Here is a 17169-nt window from a genome sequence, read left to right on the forward strand (position 1 = left end):
GAAATTGACTAGAAATGAATTCTGTAAAAAGAAACTTGATCCAATTTTTAATTTTATTAAAAATTTAAAAAGAGACTATGCAAAGTTCAGTCCTCCACGAATTATACAATACATTTTAATCAATTAGCCCTTGGCCCTTTTATTGGCTATTTGATTCTATTTTATTTTATTCCTGTTTTTTATTAGCTTACAAATTATTCTATCCTATTATTATTTTATATAATGTTCGCACATTGTATTTGGAATTTCTGTATGTGTGAATACGAAAGGTTTTAAAATTTTCTAGCTTCTCGTAGAAGGAATGCTGGAAAATTGTGAAACCCATTTATTTTTCAGCATAGTCACCTCTTAAGTCAACACTTTCTGGCCGATCCACTAACTTTCTTAACCCACTCAAATAAGATTCAGAAGATGTTGACTGCATCCATCACAGCATTGTTACTATCGAATTTCTGTCCTTTCAAGTCCTTTTTGGGTTTTGGAAACTAAAAATAGTCCGATGGAGCCAAATTCGATGAGTAGGGCGGATGCTGTAATAGGTAAAACCCAAGGCGTTTGTTACTTGGGCATCACAGAGTGTTTCCCGAGTCACTAACGCCTTGTGCGCGGTGGCGCCTCCGTAGCCAGGTGGGCAGGAGCAGTAGTGCGTAGCACACTCTTCTTGATTAGACTGGGGTTCGAGCCCGTGACCACCAAATACGGAGGATGCGGAAAGGTCAGGGAATGACCACCGCATATCCCCGGAGCAATATGGCCTTAGTTGCTAATGCTCCTAAAAACCAAATAACAACAACAACAACTGTGCGCAGTGCATTGTCTTGATGCAAGATGACTCCTTTGATCAATTTCCCTCACCTCTTGAACTTCAATTCCTCCCGGAAACGTCTCAGTAGGTTAGAATAATACTCGGCATTGATAGTGGCATCTCGTTCTAGGAAATCAACCACGATCAATCCTTCTGCATCCCAGAATACAAATGCCATGCCATTCCAGCCGACTTCTGCACCCGAAACATTTGGAGGGGGGGGAGAAGAGGGATGCTTCCACTGTTTCCATTATTCTTCTGTTTCAGGGTAGACGTGTACACCCATATTTGACATACTGCCTCAAAACTGAGCTGCATTAGCTTCAAAATGCTGCACAATCTTATGGCAACACCTCATGCTTTACTGCTTCTGTTCTGCATTAGATGTTTTGGGGACCTACCACGAAGAAACTTTATTCCCAAAACATTCACCACAACATCGTGAGTTCGCTCATAAAAGATGTTGAATATTGTCTCAATGTGCTTCAAAGTTATTCTGCGGTCTTGCATCATCAGGTCATGAATGGCATCCACATTTGCAAGTGTCGATACGGTAACATACCTCCCACTGCGAGGTGCATCTTCAACACTCTCGTCCACGCTTAAATGGTGCAACCCAGGTTTTGACCATGCCATATGGACAGGATTCCCCTAATGTTGGGTGCATATCTCCATGGTGCTTGATTCTCAACAGTCGCTGTCTTCATTCACCTTCTACACTCTCTCTAAAGGAGAAGAATACAGTTACAATCCTGAAATTTTCTGTGAACACACGAAGAGTCACAGCGCAGATTGGCAATATTGTCATTTACAGGGAGTAAAACAAATCTTTGCTATCTATATTGGGCTAAAAACTTTTCAATCATCCCACATATAAATAAAAATCGCACATTCGTAGATTTATAAAAGAACGCTACAATAAACAGACCAGATATTTTTGTTACCTTTCATATTAAATAAGTTTGGAGGAAGGCTGAAGCGACTCTCAGCTCCAGCGGTTAAGTTCAGCTATTTCTCCATCCATCAGATTCTGAATATCAAGCCACAATAGTGTAACTTTGTATTCGGGAACACATTTATTACAATTTGTAACCTTACATGCTTCACTCACGGATAAAATGTGTGTAATTTTCTATCTTACATTTTTTTTTTTATGTTCCTTCTTTCTATCTTCGATTTTTATCCCTCTCTTTCTCTCCGTACCCTATCCTATTTCTTTTCCTTGTCTTTTCCACCGCTCTGTCTCATTCGTTCCTTCTATTCCAGAATCAGAAATGCAGTCTGCTTCAGCAGCCAAAAATTTCGATACAGACGAAACGGATATTTTTAGCAATATTTTAATAAAAGCAAAGTAACCCCATGCCTGCCTCTCTCTCCTCTATATAACCAAGCTCGTACATTTTCATCTTATCTTTAACTCATCCACGCATCTCCTATCACTCCCTCTTAAAAGAAATAAACTTAAAAATAAACTGCTGACGTATTAATGTGGTTGATAGTCGTTGCGATGGAAAAGCACAAAGAACATCTTTCTCAGAATCAATTCGACGTTTACCAGGAGACAAGACTGAGGTCGAACTGAGGTCTTAAACCCCGTGTCGTTTCTGTTTTTGGTCTATCCAGCCGCTCTTGCGTATAATAACATCGGTTACACTTGAACGTTATCAGTCCCGTCTCAATTTCCGTTTTTGTTATCCGTTCAACTGCGCACGTTCTGTCTTTCTCCACTTCTCCCCCACCCCTCCATCCCGCTTACTCCTTTAACGTTATTTCCCTTACAGCCAACGACTCGGAAAATATTCCCTTACGGAAGAAGGCTTTGTCATTGCTCGCGCGCTCTCAATTTCTCATCCTTTGAGACCAAAGAGTACACCGATTGGGCGAAACAAAGAGATTCAAGACACACGGACTTATACGACATTTTTCTGGTCGCTGATTACACGATTGCCGCGTTCTTTCTGTTCCCTTCCTATCCTGTATACACGTGATAGTGACGTCACACATGGTAATATTCGTAAAGGCAATTATTTCTCGGTGCTTCGTTGTGTTTATTTATTTTTCTACCAGTTGAGGACGCCTTATCATAACACCACCCAGTTGTCACATGTTTTTTCTCCATCCTCAATAATCTTAAGGTGCTCCCGTGGCCCGTGACTTCTGCTGCCAACGTCACGCCCCCTCGTTAGACAGAGTTACTGATAACGCCTTTGTTTTCCCACACTATCCACCAAAAAGTCTGGCACAGGTGATACGGTTGGGCGCTAGCGAAAAATAATTAATAACTCTACCCATGCAGGTTTAGTGCACGAGGAGTTATTACAGTCGGAGACGGTGCAGGTGGTGGTCCTTTAGTGGTTGTCGGCTCACGTTCTGTGCTTTTCGTTGATTTTTTTATCGCCCTTTTACCTCCCCTCTTCAATTCCCTGGCTTGGTTTCAGATCTCTAAAAGTTAGCGAGAATCGCTTGTTTGTTTTCACAAGTCAGGCGGTAATACAAAGACCTTGGCTGTTTAAACCACTGGGTGGATTCATCTCTTAGACGACTTTTCTATTAACCCTTTTATTACTATTATCTGTGACCCATACCGGTTAATTTTATTTATTAGATACAGTCTTCTTCGTACAATTTTCTCCCCTTCCTACTCCCCGTTCAAGGGGACAATGAACTTGCTTTAATCAGAGAAGGAAATTGAACTCCAAGTACGTTTGAAATCGAAGTAACGCTTCTGGTTTTTGTAAAGAGTATTTGACGCAATGTAGACTAGCAATTAGTTGACCATATTTAGTCATGTATTTGGTCCCAACCACATTTCTGGAAACGGGTTTCATTTTCGCTCTTTTACGCGCATGTTCCTAAAAACGTGTTTTCTTTAGTTGCCATAGGAATCGCTATTGAAGTCTTTGCGCAGCAATTTTAAATCAGTGGTTTGTGTATCGCAGGTTGAGGATCTAAATTTAAAATGTATTAAAGAGCAGAAGTATATCATATATGTGATGCAATTTATGAAATATTTTGGACATATTTTTCATAAGCAGGGGTTACTTAAGTTTTTTGCCTACGGAAAGCTCTTGCACAAACTTAACTTAAATTTATTCGTAAATAAAGCATAAAAAAATAGTTAAATGTAACTCCATTTTTATGCATTTTTTACGAAAAAAAATAACGTATAAAAATTAGAAATAATGCATCGTTTATTTAATAATAATTTAACAAGCACAATTTGGTAGAGGAAAGTCTTAAATAAATAAAGAAAAAATAGACAAGTTTTTTGTACGTTTTGTCCTTGACAAAAAATAATTAAAATGATCATTGATTATTTTATTTATTTAATTTATATATTCATATTTTTGATATGTTAATAAACTTCCGAGTTTAAGGCGCCACCTATATATACACAGAATAATGGACGTGTCGAAATTTTGAAGTGCCCACTAAAAGGAATTTTATAAATTACATATAACAAATTAAATTATATATAAAATTTAGCAATTTCTATAAAACTTAATATTTATAATAAAAAAAATACTGTAATGACTAGCGAGTAGAATTATGATTTCTATAAACGATATCCAAAAGAATCTTCAAAGCAACATTACAACAATTTAATGTTGCCTTGGAGCAACAAACTGTTGAATAGATAGACTAATGAATAGAATAAGAAGAATAGCAGAGCGATGACAGGGAGGAAGGCGAAGAGACCCATAAAAGGGCCATGGAAGAGGAGTACAGTGGAGGAATGAAAGTTGTTAAACCGATCCAGGAGACTACAATCTGGAGAAGGTTGGATCTTGAGGAGGAGAGGGGATGTTCAGTTATACTATTTTTGTACAGATTGGACTCCTACGTAATGCATACATTGCTATTGAAGTTCTGGCCTGGTTATGTGTTCTTTAAAAAAAAAAAATTTTCTTATACAGTTCAAATAAAACTATACTGTATATAAAATCTATTTGATGAAAGTCCTAAATTGGTTTCAGCATCCATAATATCAAACGTGTACTGTACATGCACTAAAAAAGGCTGAATCTCCCGTATTCTGCCGTCTAGATAGAAGATAAAGCGCAGTTCGATGCTCTCTTTACCTTCCCCCTTTCTTCGCTTCTGCACGCAACACTAGGAGTGTCATGCGATATCTGAACTTCATCCCACATATTTCGAACCGTTCTGGTAAAACATTGCACATTCTCACTCATGACTTCTCACGTCATATATCCATTGCGTGGGTTGTTCTTGACAGGTCTTCTTTGGGAAGATGCTTTCTCCTTCAGGTCGTGACTAGATCGAACGTTTCGTGGATAATGAAACCGAAACCTGAAGCGTTTTTATTTTTTTGTGCTCTTGAAGTTCACGTGCAATTTTGTTCCAGTAAATGGCAAACATTCATGCTTGCCTTCGACTGGGCTAGCAGCATATATTATACTAAATAATCATTAGGGGTGTGTGGAAATGTTCCGTGGGATTACCATACAGAAATAAAAAAATAAAAAAAGCGAAACTTGTATAAATTGTAAACATTAATATTATCTGCGCAATCATTTTTTTCTCGAGTATTTTGTAAGGCATCATTACCGTGTGTGTATATCTGAACTCTGTTCAGGCAGAGCGAAGCTGAACCTTGCTCATTCCATTAATCCATGCTTATTTAAATTACAAAATAATTTGGGAATTACACTGGACCACCTGAATTTTTGACGCATTTTGAACTCTTATAACCTTCATTTTTAGGCTTAGAAGCTCTGTTTACACTAACAGTACTTAAGATTGTCTATTTCGAGATGATTGATTAGTTTTAAGGCTGATGTGGAGAATAATTTGTTCATATATCTACAGAACACATATCTTGTGGGGTGTGTCCTGTATGTTCGTAGGAGGGAAGAAAGTTTTGTCTTGAGTCTGATTAGGATTAAAATGATGGAATTGCAGCTTGGATGTGCTTTACTGGAAGAGATTTATTAGTTTCTTCGATAGGAGTTCCATAGATTTAATTTTACGGTTCCGGTGAATGATTGTTTTCGTAATGAGGGAGAATCCTAGTTTAACTGCCCCACCTAAATGTTCAAAAGAGTTTCCGCTTCTTCAATAAGAGAAGCGGAAGCTTTTTTTTTTTTTTTTTTTTTTTATTTCGCTTGCCATTAACTTTTTTTTTCGACAAAAGTCATGCATATATCCGGTAAATTTTGTATGCATTTTTTATTCATTTTTCTGTAAAAGAAATACAGATACTGTTCAAATAACATGAATATTTATGAAGTTCATTTTCTTATGGAGAACTTATTGCCGTTATTTAAATAGCACATTGGAATACGGGGCCATATTGCGCTGTTTGTCTGTATAAATGTGTTCACGTCACACGGACATTTGAAGAGGTCTGTAGAACTGCTTTGTTTCCATTGGTATGAAAAGACGTGTACAACCTTGGCAACTTATTAAGAGCACCAATGACTTCGGATTTTGTATAGGATATACATCCTAAATAAGTGATGCCCTTTGACATGACCTCTACAAGATAAGTTCTCCGCTTTTTTTCAGCCAATAAGACAGGATACATATTTGAAGTCACCGATAATGATAGAAGCGGGGCTCATACGCCTGATGGCTCTTTCAACTTCGTTGTACACATGCTTTATTGCAGTATTTTGTTAGGTTTTTTTAAGTGCATCAGTAACGATATTGCCCCATTGTGTTTTACCTGTAGAAGTGTGTATTAGCGGCTCAAAATCTTACTCCTTCCTCTTGAGATAGGCTAAGAACAGTTCCGATTGAATAGGCTTTTAGAAATTCCTCCATTCTATGACTGGACTCGAGCTCAGACTTCTCCAAACTAGTGACAAGTTGTAAACCCACTATACTGTCACTGTTGCAGTAGTTCAACCTCCAACGGTCATGATGCACCACAAAATAGCTAACAAAAAAAAAGTCCCAAAAAACGAAGAAGGAAACTAAGCTTATTATGATTCCTAACTGGGAATTAAGAAACAGTCAGGGATTTTGGTTATCTCAAAAAGACACCACCAAAAATAAGTCAAGAAATGCTATGTTGGGATGAGAAATAGGGAAGACCAGAGATCTCTCATGTTGCTCAAATCAGTTCTGCATAGCACGATGAAACTGCATATTAACCTGCTGGAAGCAACCAACTCTCTAAAACCTTTCCCACACGATAAAACTGCCTCAATCAAGCATGACGAATCCATAGCTTCGTTAGAAAGCTATGAATTCATTATCTTGTTTTCTGGATACATCCTACTATCTGAATGATGCAACTAGAAATCGTCGAACCAGAATCCTCTATTGCAGTCCTCCTCTCATATCCAGTTCCAGTGATTCTTCACCTGATGCAAGCGTTTCTTTTTATTACATGCAGACAGTAGGTGTGTATGGCAAGACAAGAACATCTTCTGCTACTACAGCTCAGACGGGACAATGTCCGTTGTATCGTGCGTTTGGATATTCATAGCCCACAGTTGTCAAGAGATGCTATTTTGGCCAACCTGGCCCGTCGGAGAGCCAGTTAATCCTGATCACCCTTTATTCCCCAAGGGCGCCGACTACTCGTTTCCGGCCACATGTTTGGCACTGACTGTTCGTTCTCTCAACTATGACCGATTCCTGGTAAACACTTGATACTACTCGCGTGAACACGCCACCATAGTTACTGTTGCGGTGACGTTAGAACTGTCAGCTTATACAGGATACACAGCACTGGAGCAAATATTATTAAACATGATAATTGGAGCATAAGGTATGTTCGATATCGTTGGCGGCGGGAGGAGGAGGGCCTACTAATAAACTGTCCACGGAATCTAACCACCATGTATATATCCACGTTACTTACAAAGGTATGCTAGGTAAAAAAACCCGTTAGTGGAACTTTTACTTCAGCTTATGCAAATTTCTGTTTGTGTTAAACTTAACAAAAAAAAAAAAAAAAGCAAAGGTTTTTACTTGCCATTGTCTAAAGTCTTTTGCTACGCTGATTTTAGCTTCGAAAACTAAGGCTTAAAGGAGTGCCAAGAATTCGCCACCCTTTCTCTTGAAAATTTTTATATACTGCTTGTCTAAATAACAAAAGATCGCATTCTTTTTTTTTTTCTAACCTAATATCAAAATTCTAGGTTTATTGAAGGATGAAATATATGATCACTGGATATGCGAATATTATTAAGCGATAATATGAAAAAATGTGATAAAAAAAATTCGTGGTTTAGGCAGAACAATTGAACCCAAATTGTAAGTAAGGTTTTATACTTAAACTTTTGTAGTTAAACATAAACCACTAAGATATTTTTAGTTTATAATTTTTTTATAAACTAAAAACATAAGAAAATGGAAATTGTTTTGGTCCAGTTGGATGATCGGACCGAAGCATCGATTTGCAAGGATTACGAAATTTTGCAGAATTACAAGTACTTATAAGTGCAAAATCTCACTTGTAAGTAAAGTTACACGGCTCACTTGCTTTCCATTTTGAATCTACTGAACTCAACACCACAGTTCTTTCTAATTGTCAGTGTCATAATGGAAGTAAGTCAATTTAAATTCACGCGTCAGAGGTTGTAAAGTAATATTATGATATGCTCCTCTTTTATGTATACGAAAAGGTGGCTACCAAATCATCACGCACAAAAGTTCTGGCAGCTCTGCAATGCTGTTGTTATATTACCAGGCAGCAAAAATTTGCATGCTAGAAAACGATGTTCCATTTTACCTAGGTTTCTTGCTTTTTACAACACCGTCTCCTATTACACTGTGGGTAAGAGCCACTTATCACTCACCTGGAGAGGTCTGGGTTCAGTCGTCTCGGACACTGAAAAATGGAACACCAATTAATCGGTGTGGTAAAGTTATTTTGGCATTTACAGATGCCGGAATAACTAAAAACTACGCGCAATTCTATAGACGTAATACATATGGTAAATATCACACTAGTACCATATGAGGGGCACTATGACCAAAGTTACCAATGGAATCAATCCCCAAAGAACCTTCAAGGGTCGACAATCCAGTTGAAATGGTGACTAAATTGAAAACAGGTATTTTGCAACGAACTTTACTATTGAAACGACTTTGGTACATTGGGAGTAATGAAGGTCTAATCCATTCTTCAGAGTGGACTGGAGCAGCAAATTGAGTCCTTTAGGGATTAGTGCTCAGACCTCTCTTGTCTCTTATCTAATCTGTCTGCTGACAGCTAAAAGACTGGGAGAGAGGGTAGTGATCAAAACCAGGTTATTTTGCTTTAAATATTTGGACCGACAGTGAGCATGGTCTGAAAAGTGACAGCTGAAATTAAAGGGAAGAGAAACCCAGGAATAGTTTATAGACTAGGGGAAAGTGTGAATTAAAGGATTTTCCAGAAAAAACGAGACGAAGTTCATGTTGTGCAAACAAGCATCAAGAAGAGTATTCTATGATTTATAAGAATTTTGTAATAAATTCTCTTTATACTCCAGGTTGGTCATATAGAGTCCGAGGAATTTAAGATAGACAATACAATAACATTACGGTAAACAGCAGTTACGTGAACTGGAACCACTGTCAACTCAAAAGCGTGTACTACTATACCTTCATTTGACCACTCGGCTACGCCAGGCCACTAAAACAGACGGATATTATCTCCTCTCTATAAGACAATGAATATTCTAGTGAGACAAGAACTGCTGGGCTAAAAGATTTTATATTTGTGCCCAGCAGTGCACAAATAAAATTTTAACAGCACACTGCTGTTAAAATTTTAAGACCAGTGTGAAACGTTGGAATAACTTCCATGCTAAGATGGCCAAAGCAGAGTTCAGAAAAATTCAGGGGGAAGGGGGCTGGATTAGCCCTTTTTTACGATAGAAATAACATGATAGAGGCTTTTTTTTGCATATGCAGAATAATTTCTGCTTCTTTGCACCATTATGCCATTTTAATACTAACACTCATTTCCTACATCTGCTCTCCTTGATATGGCTAGAATTGAAATCGCTCTAATATAAGCAAACAAGAGTTATTCGAAATAAACTAGATCTCCAGTCAAAATCAACATTATTTCGAATAAGGAAAATATTCAGTCTATTTCTGGTATTTTGAGCTAATTAAGAAAAATACTCTCCAATCATAGTATTCCACACACTGATAATAACATCGTAAATTAACTGATAATCAAATTAAACCGCAAATAATATTGTATTCATGATATTCTCATGCTCCTCATAGCCTTAGTTATCTGAACTACTTCACAATACAATCCACGATACAATTTACCAGTGCGTGGAATACTATCGTTGGAGAGCATTTTTCACAAAAATTCAAATGATTATGACGATGGCGATATTTGAAAATATACAGAACAATATAAAATTCTGGGAGGAAAATCGTTTCATATTTTTGCAGAGGGTCCCAAAAATCTCAGCTAAGCCACTGCCTCTTGTCATAAACAAAGAGATTGCATCTATAAATTTATCCGACAACTCCAAAATTGGAGACTCGTTAGCGATAAAAAAAAAGGGAAAAAAATGTCTCTTCCCAGCAGATACTGACATCCTAATAAGGGTTATGTCATCTCCTGCAACACATCCACCACCTGCTACATTCTGTTAAGTTTTCCCACATCTGCTACACCCTTATCAGCCGATTCGTCTTCTTCGAAAGACGAAAGTACACTGAAACAGGGGAGTACAGCAGAAAGAGATTAAGGGGAAGGAAGGGAAGAAAAACTTGTCACTTTCTACCCAGTATTAGCAGGGAGTGAAAAACAGTAGTGGTTTACATACTGTGTATCCCTCTAATTATCATTTAAACAAGCCATTTATTAGCTCGCGCTGTGTGATGTTTTGATTTAGACCTCGAGGAAAGCTAGCAGTTTCGGAAATACCTCAGTCGCAGTAATAAGCTAGATGTCATTGACAGCGAAGAAAGAGAGGCACACCGCGGACAGACAACAATCAGACCAGCGACCTTTGCGAATGACAGGAAGATTACCATAATTAGAGACCCCAACTGTCCACAGTTTTCGCTTTTGTATGACCTGTGTGAAGAACCATCAACCAAAAATGTTTTCTCTTGCTGTGGAATTTCTTCAAAATCCGTGTATATTTTACTGCTTTAAACTTGAATATATAATTTCGTTTTGGCTCTTCCTCTTATTTTTATCTTAGATCATTCTGACTATCCAAAGGTTTATATAAACGCACTAGTTGGAGAAAAACACGTGGTGGGGGGGGGATTGTTGTTTTGATTTTTCGCCGAGGTAACTAAGGTCGTGAGTCATCACTATATTGTGTTTTCACAATTGAAATGAAGGCCTTTTTATGTTTAGGATCATAAAATGAATGCTAAGACCAGGACTTGAGACCTGACTAGCTTCAAGGTAATAAAAATAGAAATAAAATTATAAAGAAGGTACAAGTGATATACGTGGTGTGACAATAAAGTTCCCGAGCTGTGGTGCAATAAAAAGAACAAAAGGACTCAAAAAATGGTTTTATTTTATCCAAAGTAATCACCACTTGATTGGATGCACTTATTACACCGTTCTAAAAAGAATCAGCGAAGGCATCCAAAGAGATGATGTTCAGTTTGGTGGGTAGGTTTTTCTTCATTTCTTCAACATCCTAAACTCTTTCCGTTCAGGGCAGTTTTCACCTTGGGAAAGAGCAAAAGTGCGCTGGTACTAGATCGGAAAAGTAAGATGGATATTTGATCTGTACAATGCCACGTTTCATCGGAAATATCTTCAGAATGAGTGTGGAATAAGCGGGAGCATTGTCGTGTAACAAGAACCAGCTGCATTTCTCTCGAAATTGCGACCTCACCAGGGAAATGCGATTCAATAGTCTTTGAAGCATCTATATATAGAACGTAGCATTCACTCTCTCCCCTTCAGGTGCAAATTCCTTGTGATTCACATTCACAAAGTATAAGTATCGTCTTGATTCTGGACCTCTGGCTTTGGTGATGATTGGTGAACATTTTAGGCCTTAGTGATGATTTTGAAGTATACTGCATGCTCTGATGCTTCGTCTCTAGTGAAAGTCATAGTGAAAGACCCTACACTCATCTCCAGCGAAAATACAGTTGAGGAAATTAGGATTGGCTTGACAATCTGGATGAAGCCTGCTCATGATGGCACTCTTCCTTGCTTCCGCGAGGCTCTACTGCACAAAATTTGCACAGGCCTTCCGCTTTCCTAAATTCATATTCAACCATCAAGCCATCATTCTGAGAGTCAAACGACAATTTCTTGCCACAATTTCCAGAACTTTTGCAACTCTATGCTCATTTTGAGAGGTTCACGAATGCTCACTTCTTTGGTCATCGTGAACATCCTCGTGTCCGTCTTTGAAATCGCTTATACCATTCAGACACACTGGTACGACTTATGGTTCCATCACCATTAAACAGTTTTTAACATTCCATACGTTTCTGTTGCAGATTTTACCATTTAAAGCAAATGATATTCGTTCATTCCTCCATTGCAGAATCGCGACATGGAACGTTAAGGCTACTAACGAAACTGGTTGCAAGTAACAACCAGTCAGCCTACTGGACAATCTCTGTACTACCATATTTTGGAGGAAGTTTGAACTACAATATATGAAACCACAAGTTGCATTCTGGCCTTTTCCCAGCCCTGACTAAGACCATTCTAATACTTGAGTTGGGTTGCTTAAAATAAAAGTTTACACAGTCCTGCCTATATATGAGGAATAAATAAAAATGCATATTAGTGTGTAAAAAAAAAACAAATTCAAACAGCTAACACTTTATCATAAGTTTTGAAACACATAGGTGTCGCTTGTGGAATGATATTCGTTCATTCCTCCATTGCAGAATCGCGACATGGAACGTTAAGGCTACTAACGAAACTGGTTGCAAGTAACAGTATCTCAACAGTATCTCATTAGTTTTAGTTGAGTGCCCAAAGAAGCAGACGACAGTTAAAATGTCCAATAATTCACCTTTCAGAATTACTGAACACTAGACTGGTTACTGAAGTATTTTATTCTTTGTTTTCGATTTATAATGTAGTAATTCTAATACGAAACCATAAATCTTAAGGCAAAAAAAAAAAAAAAAGCGCGTTTTTTCTTTTCTTTTCTTTTTCTTTCTTTTTTTTTTTTTTTTTTTACTCTTGTCTCGGCCGTCTGCTTTCATGCTGTTATATAGAGTATTGTCCACTTAACCATCCCCAGTATTTCTACTTAGCTCCTACATAAAAAGGGTAATTGACTGACTTTGTTGCTTGCATATTCTTTGAGCAACGTTGAATAAAAACGACTTGTCATTGTATCCAGGTGGGTCCGATAGGGGTGCCCGTATTGAAGCTAAAAGGACCTTAGGGTGGATAACGATCTCAAGTGAGCTAGAGAGACGGGGAGGAGACATCCACCGAGATAGCTACGCGAACAAAAAAAAAAAAAAAAAAGAGCGAGGGAAAGCGAGAGACACTACTGATTTCGCCCCCACCTCTGCTACTGATAGACCCAAATTCCTGCACTACTTCTTTTGTGTTAAGAAATATGGTTTGACCTTCTGATTGGCGTTTTCTGTCATCTTTCCTTCCATCCATCCCATATCCGGAGGGCCAAGAAAAGAATCACCGTAGACTTATAGTTTGGAGGAAAAGCAGCTGCGTTATGTGGACCCTATAATTTTTCCCGCTTTCTGCAGAGACATATCCTGCTTGCGTATTGGCCGCAGTCAAAGAGAAAAAAAGTCATAAAGGAGTCATTTATTAAAGGGCCAGGGTGGAACCTGAAATTGTAACGTTCGCCAATGCCGTAGGGATGGAAGAAGCAGGTTTACCGAGTCTTTGGTTGAATTTTATCGCATCACTGGGTGCTAGAAGCGTGGGGGGAAGGGAGATTTGTCAGAGACCCCCATTTCTCGGACGGGATAGGACGCGAGACTGCTATACATTAGGTTGGTTCGTGAAATTGCCGGTCCAGCGGTCCGCTGCTAGTTCACTTTACGTGGCGCTAACCGACGGAGGAGAGATGTGTGGCTGTCCGGAGAGAAGGCTTCAACGAAGGCCATTATATGCCTTCGCTGTAAGTTGGATTGTTATTATTTTATATGGTAAGTACCTCTAGATTGATAATACTCAGAGTGTGTGCGCGCGCATGTTTGGAGTTTGATTGCCCTTACTTTTTAAGCTCCAGTCTTCTCAAATGCTAACAAATCATAATGAGAATTTATTTTATGAACCGCCACAATTGTGTATATGATAGGCGACAAAATTTTAGTTATCTCTTAATACTTCCTTTATATTCACACTCCGAACGTAAACTACTAAAGAGCTTCTTTTTTTCCCTTTTTTTAAGTGGTTTTTCTAAATTGTTTTTCTATATTATTCGATAATTTCGTTCCGTTCTGAATTATTCAATCTATTTATTTCTAGTGTTCTTATAATTCTATTAAAATATTTTTTTCTCTATTCCTTTAAATGTTCTTTCCAGAATCCAGCCTATCTACTATTTTCTCTTTTTCCGACCTCAAGTGTTATCAACCTTGCCAAATACTAAAAAATTACTTAAGCCTAATTAATGCAAAAATAATAGATTATCCTCAATACGCATATAATCATATGCTTGATTACAATTAATCAAAGTAATAATATTATTTCCAGAAGTTTAATAATTACAAAAAAATCAAATAAAAGCAAATCGATTACTTCAGAGAATAAACGTTTCAGACGTCCTCAAATTTAAATAAATATTAATACCTTTAAAATCAATAAAATTATTAATTACAACTAGTTTAGTAAAAATAAAAACGAATTTCACTGGTTATTTAATAGTAGTTAACAATAATTACTTAAAAGTAATGAAATGTTTGAGCATTCCCATTAGATTCAGCTTCCTTAAAAGTTCTCATCCAAAAATAGGTAACTTCAAATCTCTGCTACGCCCAAGAGATTCACTGTCTATAACACTTCATTACCTGACAGTTACCATAGCAACAGATCATCTTAACCCATCGTTCCAATAAATCAACACTTCCTCAATTTAGTGTGAGATTGATTACAGTTCTCTGCGCAGAATGACTTTACCAATCACACGCTGTCATGGTAACTTGCTTGATCAGATGGATCATTGTATGGCAGGAATTTTAATAAAAACTCCACCAATGTATTTTTGTGCCAGTTATCTTTCTGCATGTCCAAAAAATACAAGCACGTAACCGTTCTTGTTATTCATCTGATAAATCCTCAGGATTAATTGGGAAAAAAATTGTAAATCTATCTCAATCGTTAAGAGATTAGGCGTTTTCTGCCACTTTAATTATTAAAGATTTATCAGGCAACCAAAGAGAATGATCACGTCACTGCATGGTGTGGATATGCAAAAGGATAACAAGCAAAAAATATATATATATATACTTTTAATAAATGGAAGGATTTAGAGGTTTTCTAGAAGCTACTCCTCGCCAGGTAATGATAATATTAAATGTTTTTGATATCTCTCTTCTTTTTGCGAAATCTTAATAATCTTAATCATAAACCAAATTACTATTCTTCCATGTACATGAATATTTGTGCTGTACCCATTCTCTGTGTACTTATTTATTCCGATTTATGTAAATAAGAGTATCACTCCGTAGTTCTCAACGATTGTTTTTTTTTTTTTTTTTTTTTTTTAAATATGAAGGATCCCCTGCCTCTTAACTTTAAAAATATTTTGCGTGCCCTGAAAACAACGTTATGTCCATGTTGTAGTTATTTCGGTTTAAGTATTTATACGAAATTTCGAACATTATCCGTAGAAGAACCCCCTTCTCCCAAGAATATCTCTATGGACCACCAAGGATCCAACGAACTACACGTGGAAAAGATCTGGGTTGTTGTTGTTGTAGGAGCATCAGCGACTAAGACCATATTGCTCCATATTATCTGTAAACTGGGTGTATTTTGAGGTCTATTTTCTGTTTTTCTGGACAAGCAACCTGAGTTTCTGGGAGAAAAAAACCATGCTACTCTCGCCTGAGACCGACTAACTCAGCCACGTTGTGAAAAAAGTCCCATAAAAATTCCTCCCGTCATTGAGGACACTTGAACTCGGGTCTTTTTCCACCTGGTATGGGGAGGAGGGCGATCCTACCAACTGAGGGCGGTCTTGGTTCGGAACCGACAAAGAAAAATAAATCTTTAAAGAACAAAGTCTAATAATGGCTGCAGCCAAATGATCGGCTTGTTCGAATTCATATGACACCCACAAAATACGGTAATATTCAGTAACCTTCTTGTGAATTACTTTGACCCTATGTGACCGACCATATAAAATAAATTATTCTTTACTTTAAATACTGCTAGAGAGAAAGATAGAAACGAAAAAATGGCAAAAATTATATTGCCAAAAGTGCATTAATAATCAAATTATTTAAATAGCATTATGGTAAAATCTACCATACTATATTATTAATAATAATTGTAATAAATTTGTTATGATATTACTTATTACATCTATTATTAGCTTCCATCTACTAAAGTCCGCATTTTGGTAGGAAGAATCAGAATCGTCACTCTTCTGTACTAGCCCCAGGTACTTAGGAGAGGTCAATATGGACAGAGTAAAAATAGATCTTGTGAAAATATATCATCTAGTTCTATCTGTTCTACTTTACTTAATCAGCTTCCAGTTCTATTAATCATTTTTAAAAAATGCTCTATATTGTTTTCGTACTGATGCAGCAGTAAGCATATACAGAGCCCCTCTCGTATCCTCCTAAGGATCAGTTTATGACACTGACAAATAACTATACTTTACCAGCCTGCATTCTAAATCTGCGTAATATTTAAGATTCTGATCTTATTCCTATGGATCCATAGTAATAAGATCGGAATCTTATTGGATCCATGTCAGCTAAACTTTCTGGTGACTTACTAAAGAAAATTAAGTCACCATTAGTAAGTCACCTCATAAAAAAATTCGATTCTTCAGCATTTTTTGTTCATTAGTATTCGGATTAGAAACGAATGATTAAATGCATGCAAAGAAGAATAAATCTTTCTTCAAAGCCTAATAAATGATATTGATAATATCGTGGGCATCCACGCGAAGAGATAAAACAAGCTAGTACGAATATTTGAAAAATAACAACAAAATACAGAAAATATTAAAGGAAAAAATTCTAAATCTAAGAAAAGCGTGTATAACAGTATTCACCTCAATCTGTTCGCCTATCTTTAATTTCTGTGACAATTTAAACAAAAAACAGTTGTTATATGATGTGGGATACCAGTTTAAATTATTTTCTTCAGTATATTAATATCTTATTCAACAACAAATTTTAATAATAATATAATATTCTGAAGTAATCGTTCAGAATACTTTATATTCTGAACGATTTGAGCGATATTTTTTTTTCTCCCTGCCTAA

At 37.0% G+C, this 17169-nt stretch overlaps 1 protein-coding gene across 1 annotated transcript in view; it reads left to right on the top strand.

Moving 5' to 3' along the window:
- LOC150085320 (zinc finger protein castor homolog 1-like) overlaps positions 1-17169 on the top strand; it is a 458876-nt gene that overhangs the window by 291566 nt on the left and 150141 nt on the right. The gene's annotated exons all lie outside the window — the stretch shown is intronic.

This window comes from Mastigoproctus giganteus, chromosome 5, assembly GCF_048544385.1.
Source record: "Mastigoproctus giganteus isolate SK-2022 chromosome 5, ASM4854438v1, whole genome shotgun sequence".
Taxonomy (NCBI): domain Eukaryota; kingdom Metazoa; phylum Arthropoda; class Arachnida; order Uropygi; family Thelyphonidae; genus Mastigoproctus; species Mastigoproctus giganteus.